General features: G+C 43.9%; 1 pseudogene; it reads left to right on the forward strand.

The window, feature by feature from the left end:
* The first annotated feature begins 1,217 nt into the window (after nucleotides 1-1,217).
* LOC116755513 lies at nucleotides 1,218-16,825 on the forward strand (annotated as a pseudogene).
* The last annotated feature ends 952 nt before the right edge of the window (nucleotides 16,826-17,777 follow it).

The raw sequence follows: 17,777 nt of genomic DNA on the forward strand, positions 1-17,777 counted from the left end.
TGGAGGAGAAGGAAAGAAAAGAGAGGCAGAAACGCATCCGGCCCTCTGTATCCCCTAGTTCTGCATCGGCAGATACAGAGGAACAACTGAATCACACCATTTTACGTGAAGAACTTGAGCATACCCACAGTTTGGTATCTGCTGGTTGGAAGAGGGTCCTGAAACCAATCCCCTCTGGATATCAAGGGATGACTGTAGCCAAAGCTAAAACAAAGAACTGTTTGTTGTTTGTTTTTAAGTTGGGAGAACTTTGATAATATTTACAAGCAGAAAATATTTTAAATAGTAGAGGAGAGTTTGAAGATGTGGGAAAGAGGAGTTAGCACCCTGTATTAGGTAAGAGGCAGCTCTCAGAGCAGACAGGAGGGGCTGGGACTGAGAGCAAAGATGCTGAGATGAGCCTTGAGCAGAAAGAAAAACATTTCTTCTGAGATGAGCAGAAGGCGGTGAGGATGCACGGTGAAGTGGTTATACTGGGGGATATGGGGTGGGGGTCGAGTCCACAGCTCCTGCCCCTCTGGCTCCATTTCCTCAGTAAACCAAGGGGAAGGTGTTCCTGGGGCAGAGGAGGTGTTGGAAACAAAACGACAGTCTCTCTAATGGGCCACCTCAGGACTCCAGAAGTCCTGCTGTGATTTCCCCTCTAAGGGAGCAGAGCACCATGGAGGGGGATCAGTGTCTCTCTCCTTTCAAGAGTGAAAAGGCAAGGCTCAGTGTGAGAGGCCCAGGCATTGACCAGCAGTCCAGCAGATCATTAAAGGGTGGTCAGAGGCAGGCCCTGCAATGCGAGCATCTGCCCAAGGGATGTCCAGGGCAGAGCAGAGGAGGCAGCCTGAGTGGCAGCCTTGACCGATGCAGAAGCATGCCTGAGACAATGCTGGGACTCTCAGTGATGCCAAGGGCAAAGTAATCTTGTGATAATTCTGAGCCTGGCAGTCGTCCAGGGGCGGCACAGTACGGAGCTAGCAAAACTTGTGTCCAAATGACATTGTGTCCTCCTTCGTCCTTGCAAGCTGGTGAGGCCCTTGGGTGTCCAGGTTATGCCTATAACACAAAGGGAAGAGACCATTCTCCCCTGTTCTGCTTCCCACCACTACATATTATCTAGGGAGCTCAGGGAACTGCTGGGTTTGAGAGGTCACAGGAAGGTCCAGGCACCAGATCAAAACATAAGAAGTAGACAAAAGCCCAACTGCTTTCATTTATTCACCCAGCGAATGACAGCCAGCAATCAAGCAGAGAGCAGTGGCATTCCTCAGGCGCCGGGCAGCATGGCTGCAGGCATCACAGACAACAGCTGGGTTTGGCAGGTGCAGCTGTGTAAATCTGGATCGGAAGGATAGGTCAGCTCGGCAGAGGAGTGTGGCAAGGGCCGAAGTCAGCAAGATTGCAGGGCTGCCAATGGAGCGCTCATTCCTGAGCGTAAGTGAGGTATGTCCTGGGAACCAGTAGAACTTGACGGGGATGCTTTGCAGGGATCTGGAGGTATTCTGATCACTCAAAACCACTTGCACAAACGCACACAGACCCTTGCCTCTCTTCCCCTCCGTCGGCAGCTGGGTTCCGGCAGCCGGTAGAGGCATCCTTCCACCTCACTCTTCCATCTTCTGGGACTTCATTGCCCAAGGGAGTGGGTCCTACGTATTTCTAGGAAGTGACCTCCACATCTCAACAGGGAAGTGGGAAGAAGCTCTTCCCCACAGGAAGGTTTTGGATCCTGCCTTGGATAAGATCGGGTGAAGTAAGCCCCTTAAAGAGGGAAGGAGGCATCTGGGAGACAAGGTTCCTGGGATCCGGAGAGAAGAAGGTAGTTCAGACAGAGGAGCAGTATGAGAAAGTGCACAGAGGCGTGGTTGGAGATAGCACGTTGAAGGAGTTCCATGGGGTGGTAGCAGAAGAGGCACCTGGTGGAGGATGGGACTGGAGAGGAGGCCAGGGACCAGATTATGCTGCAAGATGTCACGTGTGGGGCTAGCTGCTGCTGGAAGGAGTCAGAGCCTGGCCCGAGATGACACCCACCTCAGAAGGACTTGTCGCTGGAGTCATGAGATGCATTGTAGCTTGGGATGACTGTCCTAAGGAGTGACACAGTCAAATGTTGACGCAGGGGTCATTGTGTATTATAACGATCTGCTATGTATCCCTCTCCCACTAGAGTGAGAGCCCTCCAGGGGCAGAGGCTAGGTCACATTTAGCTGCAAAACAGTAAAAAATATTAGTGGGTTGAGGGACCTCCTTTTCATCCCTGACTCATGAACCAGTTGAGAAGTATGCCAAAGAATAAACTTTCATCTTTCCTACTGTAGAGCTGTTATTGGAGACTATGTCTTAGAGCTGCAGACATAATAGTGAATGCTAGTTTTATCCATCCATTTATAGACATTGCAAGGAATATGCACATCTCCCCATGTGACATCTGTTCTTATAAAACTTGGTGCACAAAACAGATGTGAATGTGTACTCCCAAAGGGAAAGGACCAAAGGGAAAGGAGAGAGGAAGGCACAGAGCTCCACACACTCATGTTTTCTCCCAGACTCATCAATAATGTAAGTTGTATTTCTTCCTCCAGGAGGTGTGAAGGGGGGGAGACCCAGGAGGGTTATACTAATGGGTTTCTCTACAAGGAAGAAGGAGTGGGTAAGAAGCATTCTCCCCTAAGCACTCCGTTCTAGGCATGTATCATGAACTCAGTATGTTCACATAGGGCAGTGGATGTTTATCATCTTTTTGGCTGTCCAGTATCCAAGCCTCTTTCTATGTTTCTTTTCAGGGGAGAAAGTTCATCCAACCACAGAGAGGTAGAGCCTGCTTCTCACTATAGAAGATAAAAAATACCAGAGGCTTGCATCTCAACCTCCCTTGAACTGTAGTGTAGACTCATGGACTATTATTTACCGATCTGATAAAACAGATTTTAAATCATAAGATAAGTGACATTAAAAAGTAGGGACCAAGAGATTGGTTCAAGATGGCAGAGTAGAAGGACGTGCTCTCACTCCCTCTTGCAAGGAAACCAGAATCACAACTAACTGCTGAACAATCATCGACAGGAAGAGACTGGAACTCACCAAAAAAGATACCCCACATCTAAACACAAAGGAGAAGCTGCAAGGAGAAGGTAGGAGGGTGCAATCATAATAAAGTCAAATCCCATAACCACTGGGTGGGTGACTCACAAACTGGAGAACATTTATACCACAGAAGTCCACCCACTGGACTGAAGGTTCTGAGCCCCATGTCAGGCTTCCCAACCTGGGGGTCTGGCAATGGAAGGAGGAATTCCTAGAGAATCAGACTTTGAAGCCTGGTGGGATTTGATTGCAGGACTTTGACAGGACTGGGGGAAACAGACACTCCACTCTTGGAGGGCACACAGAAAGTAGTATGTGCATCAGGACCCAGGGGAAGGAGCAGTGACCCCACAGGAGACTGAACCAGACCTACCTGCTAGTGTTGGAGGGTCTCCTGCAGAGGCAAGGGGTGGCTGTGGTTGACCATGGGGACAAGGACACTGGCAGTAGAAGTTCTGGGAAGTACTCCTTGGAGTGAGCCCTCCCAGAGTCTGCCATTAGCCCCACCAAAGAGACCGGGTAGGCTCCAGTGTTGGGTTGCCTCAGGCCAAACAACCAACAGAGAGGGAACCCAGCCCCACCCATCAGCAGACAAGTGGATTAAAATTTTACTGTGCTCTGCCCACCAAAGCAACAGTCAGCTCACCCACCACCAGTCCCTCCCATCAGGAAACTTGCACAAGCCTCTTAAATAGCCTCATCCACCAGAGGGCAGACAGCAGAAGCAAGAACAACAATCCTGCAGCCTGTGGAACAGAAACCACATTCACAGAAAGATAGACGAGATGAAAAGGCAGAGGGCTATGTACCAGATGAAGGAACAAGATAAAACCACAGAAAAACAACTAAGTGAAGTGGAGATAGGCAACCTTCCAGAAAAAGAATTCAGAATAATGATAGCGAAGATGATCCAGCACCTCGGAAAAAGAATGGAGGCAAAGATCGAGAAGATGCAAGAAATGTTTAACAATGACCTAGAAGAATTAAAGAACAAACATAGATGAACAATACAATAACTGAAATGCAAAATACACTAGAAGGCATCCATAGCAGAATGACTGAGGCAGAAGAACAGATAAGTGACCTGGAAGACAGAATGCTGGAATTCACTGCTGTGGAACAGAATAAAGAAAAAAGAATGAAAAGAAATGAAGACAGCCTAAGAGACCTCTGGGATAACATTAAACGCAACAACATTTGCATTATAGGGGTCCCAGAAGGAGAAGAGAGAGAGAAAAGACCTGAAAAAATATTTGAATAGATTATAGTTGAAAACTTCCCTAACAAGGGAAAGGAAATAGCTAGCCAAGACCAGGAAGCGCAGAGAGTCCCGGGTAGGATAAACCCAAGAAGAAACATGCCGAGACACATAGTAATCAAACTGGCAAAAATTAAAGACAAAGAAAAATTATTGAAAGCAGCAAGGGAAAAATGACAAATAACATACAAGGGAACTCCCATAAAGTTAACAGCTGATTTCTCAGCAGAAACTCTACAAGACAGAAGGGAGTGGCATGACATACTTAAAGTGATGAAAGGGAAGAACTTAGAACCAAGATTACTCTACCTGGCAAGGATCTCATTCAGATTCGATGGAGAAATCAAAAGCTTTACAGACAAGCAAAAGCTAAGAGAATTCAGCACCACCAAACGAGCTCTGCAAAAAATTCTAAAGGAACTTCTCTAAGTGGGTAACACAAGAGAAGAAAAGGACCTACAAAAACAAACCAAAACAATTAAGAAAATGGTAATAGGAACATACATATTGATAACTGCCTTAAACGTGAATGGATTAAATGTTCCAACCAAAAGACACAGGCTCGCTGAATGGATACAAAAACAAGACCCATATACATGCTGTCTACAAGAGACCCACTTCAGACCTAGGGACACATTCAGACTGAAAGTGAGGAGATGGAAAAATATATTCCATGCAAATGGAAATCAAAAGAAAGCTGGAGTAGCAATACTCATATCAGACAAAATAGATTGTAAAATAAAGAACATTACAAGAGACAAATAAGGACACTACATAACGATCAAGGGATCAATCCAAGAAGAAGATATAACAATTATAAATATATATGCACCCAACATTGGAGCACCTCAATACATAAGACAACTGCTAACAGCTATAAAAGAGGAAATTGACAGTAACACAATAATAGTGGGGGACTTTAACACCTCACTTACACCAATGGACAGATCATCCAAACAGAAAATTAATAAGGAAACACAAGCTTTAAATGACACAATAGACCAGATAGATTTAACTAATATTTATAGGACATTCCATCCCAAAACAGCAGATTACACTTTCTTCTCAAGTGCGCACAGAACATTCTCCAGGATTGATCACATCTTGGGTCACAAATCAAGCCTCAGTAAATGTAAGAAAATTGAAATCATATCAAGCATCTTTTCTGACCACAATGCTATGAGATTAGAAATGAATTACAGGGAAAAAAATGTAAAAAACAAAAACACATGGAGGCTAAACAATACATTACTAAATAACCAAGAGATCATTGAAGAAATCAAAGAAGAAATCAAAAAATACCTAGAGAAAAATGACAATGAAAACATGACGATCCAAAACCTATGGGATGCAGCAAAAGCAGTTCTAAGAGGGAAGTTTATAGCTATACAAGCCTACCTGAAGAAACAAGAAAAATCTCAAATAATCTAACCTTACACCTAAAGGAACTAGAGAAAGAAGAACAAACAAAACCCAAAGTTAGCAGAAGGAAAGAAATCATAAAGATCAGAGCAGAAATAAATGAAATAGAAACAAAGAAAACAATAGCAAAGATCAATAAAACTAAAAGCTGGTTCTTTGAGAAGAAAAACAAAATTGACAAACCATTAGCCAGACTCATCAAGAAAAAGAGGGAAAGTACTCAAATCAATAAAATTAGAAATGATAAAGGAGAAGTTACAACAGACACTGCAGAAATACAAAGCATCCTAAGACACTAGTACAAGCAGCTCTATGCCAACAAAATGGACAACCTAGAAGAAATGGACAAATTCTTAGAAAGGTATAACCTGCCAAGACTGAACCAGGAAGAAATAGAAAATATGAATAGACCAATCACAAGTAATGAAATTGAACCTGTGATTTAAAATCTTCCAACAAACAAAAGTCCAGGACCAGATGGCTTCATAGGTGAATTCTATCAAACATTTAGAGAGGAGCTAACACCCATCCTTCTCAAACTCTTCCAAAAAATTGCAGAGGAGGGAGCACTCCCAAACTCACTCTATGGGGCCACCATCACCCTGATACCGAAACCAGAAAAAGATATCACAAATAAAGAAAATTACAGACCAATATCACTGATGAATATGGATGCAAAAATCCTCAACAAAATCCTAGCAAACAGAATCCAACAACACATTAAAAGGATCATACACCATGATCAAGTGGGATTTATCCCAGGGATGGAAGGATTCTTCAGTATATGCAAATCAATCAATGTGATACACCATATTAAAAAATTGAAGAATAAAAACCATATGATCATCTTAATAGATGCAGAAAAAGCTTTTGACAAAATTCAACACCCATTTATGATAAAAATTCTCCAGAAAGTGGGCATAGAGGGAACCTACCTCAACATAATAAAGGCCATATATGACAAACCCACAGCAAACATCATTCTCAATGGTGAAAAACTGAAAGCATTTTCACTAGGATCAGGAACAAGACAAGGATGTCCACTCTTGCCACTATTATTCAACACAGTTTTGGAAGTCTTAGCCATTTGCAATCAGAGAAGAAAAAGAAATAAAAGGAATACAAATTGGAAAAGAAGAAATAAAACTGTCACTGTTTGCAGATGAGATGATACTATACCTAGAGAATCCTAAAGATGCCACCAGAAAACTACTAGAGCTAATCAATGAACTTGGTAAAGTTGCAGGATACAAAATTAATGCAGAAAAATCTCTTGCAATCCTGTACACTAATGATGAAAAATCGGAAAGAGAAATTAAGGAAACAGTCCCATTTACCATTGCAACAAAAAGAATAAAATACCTAGGAATAAACCTACCTAGGGAGACAAAAGACCTTTGTGCAGAAAACTATAAGACACTCTTGAAAAAAGTTAAAGATGATTCCAACAGATGGAGAGATATACCATGTTCTTGGATTGGAAAAATCAACATTGTGAAAATGACTATACTATCCAAAGCAATCTACAGATTCAATGCAATCCGTATCAAATTAGCAATGGCATTTTTTACATAACTAGAACAAAAAGTCTTAAAATTTGTATGGAGACACAAAAGACCCCGAAAAGCCAAAGCATTCTTGAAGGAAAAAACGGAGCTGGAGGAATCAGGCTCTTGGACTTCAGATTATACTACAAAACTACAGTAACCAAGACAATACAGTACTGGCACAAATACAGAAATATAGATCAATAGAACAGGATAGAAAGCCCAGAGATAAAACCATGCACCTGTGGTCAACTAATCTATGACAAAGGAGGCAAGGATATACAATGGCAAAAAGACAGTCTCTTCAATAAGTGGTGCTGGGAAAGCTGTACAGCTACATGTAAAAGAATGAAATTAGAACACTCCCTAACACCATACACAAAAATAAACTCAAAATGGATTAGAGACCTAAATGTAAGTCCGGACACTATAAAACTCTTAGAGGAAAACATAGGAAGAACACTCTTCGACATAAATCACAGCAAGATCTTTTTTCATCCACCTCCTAGAGTAATGGAAATAAAAACAAAAATAAACAAATGGGACCTAATGAAACTTAAAAGTTTTTGCAAAGCAAAGGAAACTACAAACAAGACAAAATGACAACCCTCAGAATGGGAGAAAATATTTGCAAACGAATCAGTGGACAAAGGATTAATCTCCAAAATATATAAACAGCTCATGCAGCTCAATATTAAAAAAACAAACAACCCAGTCTAAAAATGGGCAGAAGACCTAAGTAGACGTTTCTCCAAAGAAGAAATACAGTTGGCCAAGAAGCACATGAAAAGCTGCTCAACATCACTAATTATTAGGGAAATGCAATTCAAAACTACAATGAGGTATCACCTCCCACCAGTTAGAATGGGTATCATCAGAAAATCTACAAACAACAAATTCTGGAGAGGGTGTGGAGAAAAGGGAACCCTCTTGCACTGCTGGTGGGAATGTAAATTGATACAGCTACTAAGGAGAACAGTATGGAGGTTCCTTAAAAAACTAAAAATGGAATTACCATATGACCCAGCAATCCCACTACTGGGCATATACCCAGAGAAAACTGTAATTCAAAAAGACACATGCACCCTAATGTTCATTGCAACACGATTTACAACAGCCAGGTCATGGAAGCAACCTAAGTGCCCATCGATAGATGAATGGATAAAGAAGATATGGTACCTATATACAATGGAATATTACTCAACCGTAAAAAGGAATGAAATTGGGTCATTTGTAGAGACGTGGATGAATGTAGAGAATGTCATACAGAGTGAAGTAAGTCAGAAAGAGAAAAAAAATATCGCATATTAACGCATATATATGGAACCTAGAAAAATAGTACAGATGAACTGGTTTGCAGGGCAGAAATTGAGACACAGATGTAGAGAACAAACATATGGACACCAAGGGGTGAAAGCAGTGGAAGGTGGGAGTGGTGGTGTGATGGATTTGGAGAATGGGATTGGCATGTATACACTGATGTGTATAAAATGGATGACTAATAAGAACCTGCTCTATAAAAAAATAAATAAAATTCAAACAAAAAATGTAGGGACCGAACAGAATCCCTTTTTGGTAACGGGCTGGCCATAAGTCTGGTTCTCAACCCCGCACCCCCTAAAGAATCCATGAGCTACCCCAAATCCTTTCCATAAGCTTCTTTTCTGCTTTGATCAACTAAAGTCAGTTTCTGTTGCATATAATTAAACCCTGACTGATGCAGAGGTGTATACAGGGAGTGGGTGTAAACAACAGACCCTCAGGAAAAGAAGAAGAATCTGAAGATTGGTTAGCGGGCCTGTTGGGATCAAGGGCAGTGAAAATCCAGCTTTAAACAATGGGACTCTGACAGATCAGACATACAATGGTGAAAGAGTCAGTTAAATGAAAATTTCCAGTCACATAAAATGAAGTGCCCATTGAAAGCAAGGCTCTAAGAGGCTGAGTGGCTATTCTATAGAACAATGAGGGGCACATAGACTTCAAGCTCATATACTAATTACTCAGCTCAAGTGTCCACCTAAAAACTAAGGACTTTTTATGACTGTGATGGAAGAATCTTACATTTCTTCCAGAGGCAGGAACAGGGGGAAAATGTATATTACTTGGGCCAACCAGGTCAATCAGTGGGAAGCCAGAACTATAGCAGGTCTGCTCTACTGGAGTTGGAATCATGGAAGTGTTGTAGCTGGTGGTGGTGGTTCTACCAAAGCAGAGAAGGAGGGGGAAAAATATCCCAGCTTCTCCCTTTCTCCTGCCCTCCAACCTCTTAACTCACACAGAAGTCAGAAAACATGACTTACTTATATCAGTTTACCTGTGATATGGAACAGAAGAGGGGAAGGAGAGGAATGGAGCTGAGAAACAGATTCAGACATGATACAAATGGAAGGTCATCTTTTCCACAGTCTAGAGATATATAACTACTGTCAGATTCCAGTGTACCTAGAAGGCAATTACAAAGTCAAACCCAATAGGAGAGGCAAATAAGGGTAAATTTTTTTTGATTTGTATTGGCAAAATCTAAAGCATACATGTTGAAATAGACCCTGAGAGTGCTTGCTAGACCAAGGAGGGACCAAAATAATTTTAGATTATACTGAATTTATTTGTATGGATCCTTTACCAGAGGTCCTTCAATAGGCTAGCTTGAGTAGCCAGAAGAGTTCCAATTATTTGTTTGTTTGGTTGGCTGAATCTCAGACTAAACAGTGGTCTACTAAACAAAGTTAAAGTGTCATAAATTCCTTGGTATAAAATAGAGTTTGGAGAAGGGATAGAGAGGGGAGATTGGAATATTGAGGACATTTCCATGTTTAATGTTTTCTCCACCCACTAACTGAATTTCTAGAATGGTTCCAGAAGACAATCCTTTATTGAAAGTGTTGAGAAATACATTAGTGAGGGAAACACTGTCATCTTTGAAAAATACTATCATGGCTATTCTCTGTTTAGGCCGAGGATTGTCATAGGATGCTGCAGTTGAAATGGGCTCCCTGATTTCAATAGGGCTACCAGGATCCTAGGGTGGCAGACTCCAAGCAGTAGCGCTAAAGGCAAGGTGGACATGGTTACCAAATAGGCACAAGAAAGTAATTCAGATGCTAGATGAATAATAAATGCTCACTACTATCTACTTCTTTGCCTGTTCATTGACATAACTCCTTTTCCTAATACTTACACTTCAAAATAAAGCTTCCACCAACTATAACACAACCAACCATTAAAAAACAAAACAAAACCCGGTAATGTATTCCAATTATCTTCAAAAGATTCAATCTAAATCTCACCAGTAACTGCATGTCTACAGTCTGTGGGCGATGGTCACCCCTCTGATAACTGCTATTTTGTCTAAAAATTCTATAATCTGAGCAATAAATTGTAAAATTAACCACCACCAACATTAATAATGAAGGAAAGAAGAGAAAAATTATTTTAAAATAGATAAATTTCTGCATTTTATTGAATCTAAGATAAATTTCTGCATTTTATTGAATAAACCCTTATTTTATGTACCATTAAGGAAAATGATCCATTAAATGATGACACAATACTTTCTCATCACTTATAATTTAGAGCTATTTTATAATTATTTAATGTAGATATAGATTTTTATCTTATATAACTTTATGCCTACAAAAAATTAAAATATAAGAAGAATATATTGATTATGGTATTCCTCAGACTTCTTCATATTTATAGTCCTACCCTGAATTCCTCCCACATTATTTCTCCAACAAAGATTATTTGCTCTACTGCTTTCTTTCCATGCTTTTTTCTGAACATAGAATAACTTTTCATTTCAATGTGGAATTGTACTGCAATATTTTAGAAGGCATTTTAAAGGACAATTAAACTAAAATGAATATTAACAACAATATCCATAACTCAAATGCAGTTATAATAATGTGAACTGCTATGACCAAGTAAGCATACGTGCATATAGTAACTATACCATGAATGTTGCCTGGTTACCAGCAATAGCGAGATAATCAATTTTAGGATGCAGCCTTATTTCAAAGGTGTTGAAAACGTGAAAAAAATGAGCATCTTAGAATTGATGAAATACAATAGTTAATGTAAAACACACATGACACTACAAGGAAGAAAATACAGATCTGTAGTTATAGTTCTTTCTTTTCTGGTGGTATATTTTACTTCTGTTCTCCATTAACCCTTTCATGTTCTATTTAGCTTAATCCAGCACCTCAACTGTTGTTGTTTGTTTGTCTGCTTGTTTGTTTTATCCAGTAGGGTAACCAAAATCTTCATTCTTGAGGATTTTGAGTCATTGGTGGCTCTACCAACATAGGGTTACTGTAATGGCAATTCTTGTCTTTTTTCCTGCTTTTGTAATGGGTCACTTTATGTAATTTTCCTTTAGCTACCCATAAGATTTTCTCTTTATCAATTATTTTCAACATTTTGACATTCTTATTGTGGTTTTCTTTGTGTTCATTATCTTTAGGTTTTCTTGAAATTCATGGCATAATGGGTTTATAGTTTTCATTAAACTTGGAAAAATTTTGGTTATTTCTTCACACTCCCCCTCCCCTTTTTCCCCTTGGGACTCCAATTACACATATGTTAGGCTGTTTGGTATTTTCTTACAGGTCATTGAGGTTTTGTTCCTTTTCTCCTGACTTTATCTTTCTGTATTTCACTTAGGATAGTTTCTATTTCTAGGTCTTCAAGTTTGCTATTTTCTTCTTGGTGTGGAACATGCTATTAATCCTATCTCATGGACTTTTCATTACAGATTTTGAATTTTTCAGTTCCAGAACTTCCTTCCTTCCTGTGAGGTCCTCTCATGTTGGATTTGTGACTCGACTGAATGTCATTGTTTCTCTCAAGGCAGCTGACCCTATAAGACTCTCTCTCCTTCCAGGTTCTGGTAACGTCTCCCAGTCCTTATCCCTTCAGTTCTAGCAGTGTTGATAGCTTCTATGATTGCTAGCCCCGGGTTCCTACACTACCCCTTGTAGTATTCCTAAGCACTGTTAACACCTTGTGATTAGCCTCTTTGCATACAAACCTCTTAGAAGAATCCTCATTTAAGGTGCTGTTTCCTGTTGAGACCCTGACTAATGCACTGGTGTGTTAGAAAGTTTTTAAAGTATCTAGTTTCCAGTATCTTTGCTAAACATACTTTAGTTTTAATAGTTTTTTTCTAGAAATTCTTGAATTTCCCATGTAGACAATCATAGCATCTTATAAATGGTGACCCTTTTGTTTTTTTAAATACTTATGATTTTATAATTTTATTTTCTGTTCTTTTTCTTTCTTATTTTCCTGGCTAAAACCTCCATTATCATGTTAAACAGAAGTAACTATAGTTGTCTCATTCCTGTAATGTGATGAAGGTGATGGTTCACCATTAATAATTATACTTATTATAGATCTGGGGTAGATACCCTTTTATAAATCAAGGAATTTTTCTTCTCTTTGAATTTATTATTTTAAAAAGTCACGATCAGGCATTGAATTGTATTGAATGGTTTACAGCATTGTTTGAAATAATCGTAAAGCTCCTTTCTTTTCCTTGTTCTGCTCTCACTTGGGGTCTTGCCTCCATTCTGGTAGTGGCAAATCAAGGTCAAGGACTCAGACTGTTCTTCCTAGCTCCAGCCTGGAAGGGCAGGAATGGAGCCCTATGGGTCCTCTTGGGTAAATTTTGGGCTTCTTGGAATCTTCCGTGTGGAGCATTACAAGATGCCCATGAAGGCACCATTTTGATGTATTATTTTGCTTACAAAACAACTGCTTAAAAAAAATCCTGATTTATTCAAGACCTCCTTTCTGTTGGAGTTAGGAGAGGAATTAGTAAAGAGAGTGTTGAGGAGAGAAACCCGTATGTATATTGCAGCAACCTTATGAAGTAGGTTTCTGTATGCTTGGCTTACAGGTGAGGAAACTGAAGCCCAGAGAGGAGACCTGCACTGCTCAGGACAATGGCAGACTGAGATCCTGGACCTCTGATGCCATACCTTGTGCTCACAAACACTGCCTGCTTCCTCACAACAGGGAAGTGAGATGTAGGTCTCACCTCCCACAAGTGTGCTTCTGTCTTTCCCTGACCCTTGGATCCTCAGCTCTAAGCATCTCTGAGTCTAGCCCCGCTCTCCCAGCAGTTCTTCAGTTTGGAAGCATTGTGGCCCTCCGACCCTGCTTCCAGACCCTCCTGGGGGTCTGTGTATCCTGTCAGTGTTATGAGTGTTGTGTATGTATGTGTGCAGGGGAAGGATAGGGTCTCGGTTCCTCTCTGGAAAAGGGATGGGAGCAGAGAGGGGGGCGTTCTGATTCTGTTTTCTTTGTGGACCAGGCTTGGTGCTGAGATGGGACGGGCACTTGCTGTTGCCTGGTCTGCTCCTGTCCCTTCTGTGACCGCAGGCTGGACAGCTTCCAACTGCCTGGTGACTGAAGGCTCCGGCTGCCTCTGGTCTCCCTCTTCTTCCTGATCTGCCCTTTGGACTCCAGCCTGCCCCTCCTTGTGGCATGCTCCTCAGTGACCAACCTGACACAGACCCTGGAGGCTGTGCCCCAGAGTGAGGAGGGGCTCTGTCTCTCTGGTTCCACTTCTGTTCTGTGCCTGGACACCTTCTCCCACTTCCCTGGGCTCAAGGTCCTGGGGCTGAGTCTGCATCTCACCCAGCTCCTGCCAGGAGCTCTTGGCAGCTTGGGATAGCTGCAGCAGCTCTTCTTCACAGGCCCCTACACAGTTTACCTCTTCCTACCCCTGATGGCAACCTAAGCTCCCTCCAGGCCTCGCTTTCTTGGGCCCCTGCCTGGATGGGAACACGGGTGTCCAGGTTTCTCCCAGTCTACGGCGGCTGAGTGTCAAGTATAGTTGCCTTCAGAACGTGGGGGAGCTGGCGGACATCTTCCCAGACCCAGTGCATGGCCCCTCCTTTGGCGATGCCTGGCTTCTGGAGATCTGGACCTGTCATTCAACAGTCAGCTGAAGATGGCCAGTCCCGGGGCCCTCCAGGGGCTCAAGCTGGGGACCACACAAAGATGAAGGCAGCTGCAGCGGTGGGACTGGGGCTGCAGAGCCTGGACACCCTGTCTGTGATCAATGCCGACACGGCCAAGCTGCCTGCCGGGGCAGTTGCACACTTTGAGCTGCAGGAGCTGAATTTGGCATCCACTCTTGTAGGGCACATAGCTCTGGAGGCCCTGGCTTGGGTCTTAAGAGCAGTGGCCTGATGACTAACCTGCCACCAGGTTTCCTGGAGGCCATGCCCAGCCTTCAGAAACTGAACTTGAGTAGGAACCAACTGCAAGTGCCATGCTGGGCACGAACGACACAGGGGCTGTGTCAAGACTGCAGGCCCTGGATCTGTCCAACAATGGACTGCACACCCTGTCCCCAGTCACCTTCTCATGCTGCCCCAGCTGTGGGAGCTGTTACTTCAGGGAAACCAGCTGATTTGTCTGCAGGGCCAGGCATTCCAGGGCTTAAGGAGGCTGGGGAAGTTGGACTTGGCCAAGAATCCACTGGTAGACCTGGGCAAGGGCTGGTTGGCTCCACTGCCTGCAGTAGCCACCCTAAGCCTGCTGGATACCTCCATGGTGCTGAGCTCTGCCTTGGGCTTCCAGGGCATCTGCATACCTTGAACCTGCATCTCCCCTCTGGCCCTTCCGGGGTAGTGTTATCCCTGTCCATGAGCTTGACCAGCTTGGAGTTTCACGCGGTCTCTGGCAGGAAGCCTGGGATGCTGGCTTCTAATGTCTTTCCAGTCTTGCAGACCTTGACTCTAAAAGGCTGGGGATTGCAGCTGGGGACTTGGAATGTCACCAAGATCTTCCCTGCCCTTTGCCAACTCTCCCTGCTTGGTGATAGCTTGCTTGCAGGCCCTCTGCTCCCAGGACACCTCCAACCTTTTCCTCTGGCAGCTCTCCAGGCTCTGGTATCAGAAGGTAAGGGGGGACGGGCACAGCCCCAAACCCTGCTGCATCACGGGGCTGTCCAGCCTATGGGAGCGGAAGCCGCAGGCACTTCAGTCCCACGCCCGGCCCTGCTCAGTGCTGCTTGAGGAGCTGCTGGGTGAGCTGCCCAGGGCAGGTGCTGCATCTGGTCAAAATGGGGTTAGAGACACTGCCTGCGGCTGCTTTCCAGGGCTTGGGAAGTCTCCAGGTCCTAGGGCTAGACTGGGAGACAGACCTCACGCTAGATGGCAGCCTCCAGGAGCAAAGTCCCCAGATGCCCCAATACAGTAAGTCCCCTACATACAAACAAGTTCTGTCCCGAGAGCATGTTTGCAAGTCCAATTTGTTCCTAAGTCCAACAAAGTTAGCCTAGATACCCAACTAACACAACTGGCTACATAGTACTGTGCTGTAATAGGTTTATAATGCCTTTCACACAAGTAATACATAAAAAACAAACACAAAAAATAAAGAAAACGTTTTTAATCTTCCAGTACAGTGCCTTGAAAAGTACAGTGGTACAGTCCAACAGCTGGCATACAGGGGCATCGGGTGAACAGGCAAGAAGAGTTACTGACTGGAGGAGGGAGAGGAGGTGGGAGATGGTAGAGCTGAAGGATCGTCAGCTATAGGAGACGGAGGGCAAGCTGCAGTTTCACTCACGCCTGACGGTGATGGCACAGGTTCTGGTTCCTTGCTGGATTCAACTCTATCTACCCTCTTGAAAAAATGATCCAGTGATGTCTGGGTAGTAGCTCTTTTTTTCTTGTCATAGATGGCACAGTACCGCTGGATTGCATTCTGAACGGCTGCTGCAACCTTCGTGTACCGTCCTACGTTCAGTTGCTCTGCCTCAAAAACTAACAGTGCCTCCTGAAATAAAGAAAATCCCCGCCATTTCCTGCGTCGTGAATCTCTTCGGCTCTTCAGTCACTTCTTCTTCCTCTTGCGTCTCTTCGTCCTTTCTCTGGGCCTCCAATTCCATCACGTCTGCATTAGTAAGCTCCTCGTGTTGCACAGCTGCTTCTGCTGATCTCCTTGCCCTTCTTACAGGAAGCCAGGAACTCCTGGATCCTCCATCTTGTTCAGGGCTTGGCTTCAGGGTCCAAGGAGTCAGAGGGGTGAGGGCAGGAGGTTCCTTTATGATGTGTTTGTGTCCCACTGAAGGCAAGACCAGAGCTGGGTGACTGGGGAGCTGCTGCCTACTCTGGAGGGCCGCCCTCCAATGGGCAGGGGGCTGCACTTCTGTCTCCTTCAGTGGGATTTTGAGCCAGGCAAGGACGTGGATGACAAGGTGGCAGATGGCATGGCAGAGAGCTGGGTCACGCTCTGTGTGCTGAGTCGCCAGGCCCTGCACACCCCACGCTGCTGCCTGGACCTCTGCCTGGCTGCCTTCCTTCTGCTGGCTGCCCCCCACCCCCCAGGGCTGCTGCTGGTCTTCCTGGAGCTGGTCTCCGGCCACCAGCTCCCTTGCTGCTCTAGGCTGTCCTGGCTGCTCTGCAGAGGAGACTACTGCATGTGGCCCAAGGAAGATGAAAGAAAGGACAAGTTCTGGGCTTGGCTGGGGAGCAGGTTGGGGCAGCCTGGGTTGGGCTAGAGTGGGTGCATGTGTGTTGGAGGTGGGGGGAGAGGAAAAGCAAGCCAGCCTAGCAGGGAGAGAGTGGGTACGTGTGGGTGCGTGAGCCTGCCTCGGCTTCTGGCAGGAGGTCAGGGTGCTGTGTGTGTAGGGAGGATCAACTGGTGGCTTTGGGGACAAAGGCTTTTGCTAATAGGGAGGCTTTCTAAATGAATGAGAAAATTTGGGAGATGGCAAGTGGCAGTGCAGTATGTGATGTGATCTCAAAATCTCCAAATCCTCAGTAAACCTACTAAATCCATGAAGTTCTTGGCTTAATTGGACTTTTTGTTTTTGATGGAAACCCACATGAGGCAGAGGACAAAGGGGTTGGGGTCATGGAAACTGTAGCCCAGAGGAAATAAAGTTGGGAATTAATGGAGAGTATGGGGACGGAAGGAGGGCTCTGAGCACTCTTAAGCTGTGGAATGGGGTCCAGGCCAAGTTCAACTAGATCTTCAAGGGGCAAAGGGGCCCCTTGGCTTATAGAGGAATTGGCAGCTGAGGACCAAAAAGCTGGGATACTGTCCAGGAGGCAGCATATTGATTGCCTGTTCCCTCAATAAGAACACAAAGGCACGGTCATTTCTATCATCTTGTTTGAGCCTCATAGCAGCACTGGGAGGGGGACCCGCCCCCTTGACACTCTGTACTCTAGCCGTGCTAAACTACTTGTACTCCCAGAACACCATGTGCTCTTGCCTCTGGGCCTTTGCACATGCTGCTCCTTCACCCAAGAACACCCTTTCCCCCAATTTCTTTCCTCTGGGGAGAAAAGTATCCTTTAAGATTCAGCTCAGCCATGACCGGAAGCCATCCTGATCTCCCAACCTGGGTAAGCTGCTGCCTCTGTGTTCCCACAATCTCCTGCACTTCCCTTTCTCAAAGTACTGATCACACTGTACTGGCCTTCACAGGTCTGGGAGACTTTTTT

Source organism: Phocoena sinus, chromosome 1, assembly GCF_008692025.1.
Source record: "Phocoena sinus isolate mPhoSin1 chromosome 1, mPhoSin1.pri, whole genome shotgun sequence".
Lineage (NCBI taxonomy): Eukaryota > Metazoa > Chordata > Mammalia > Artiodactyla > Phocoenidae > Phocoena > Phocoena sinus.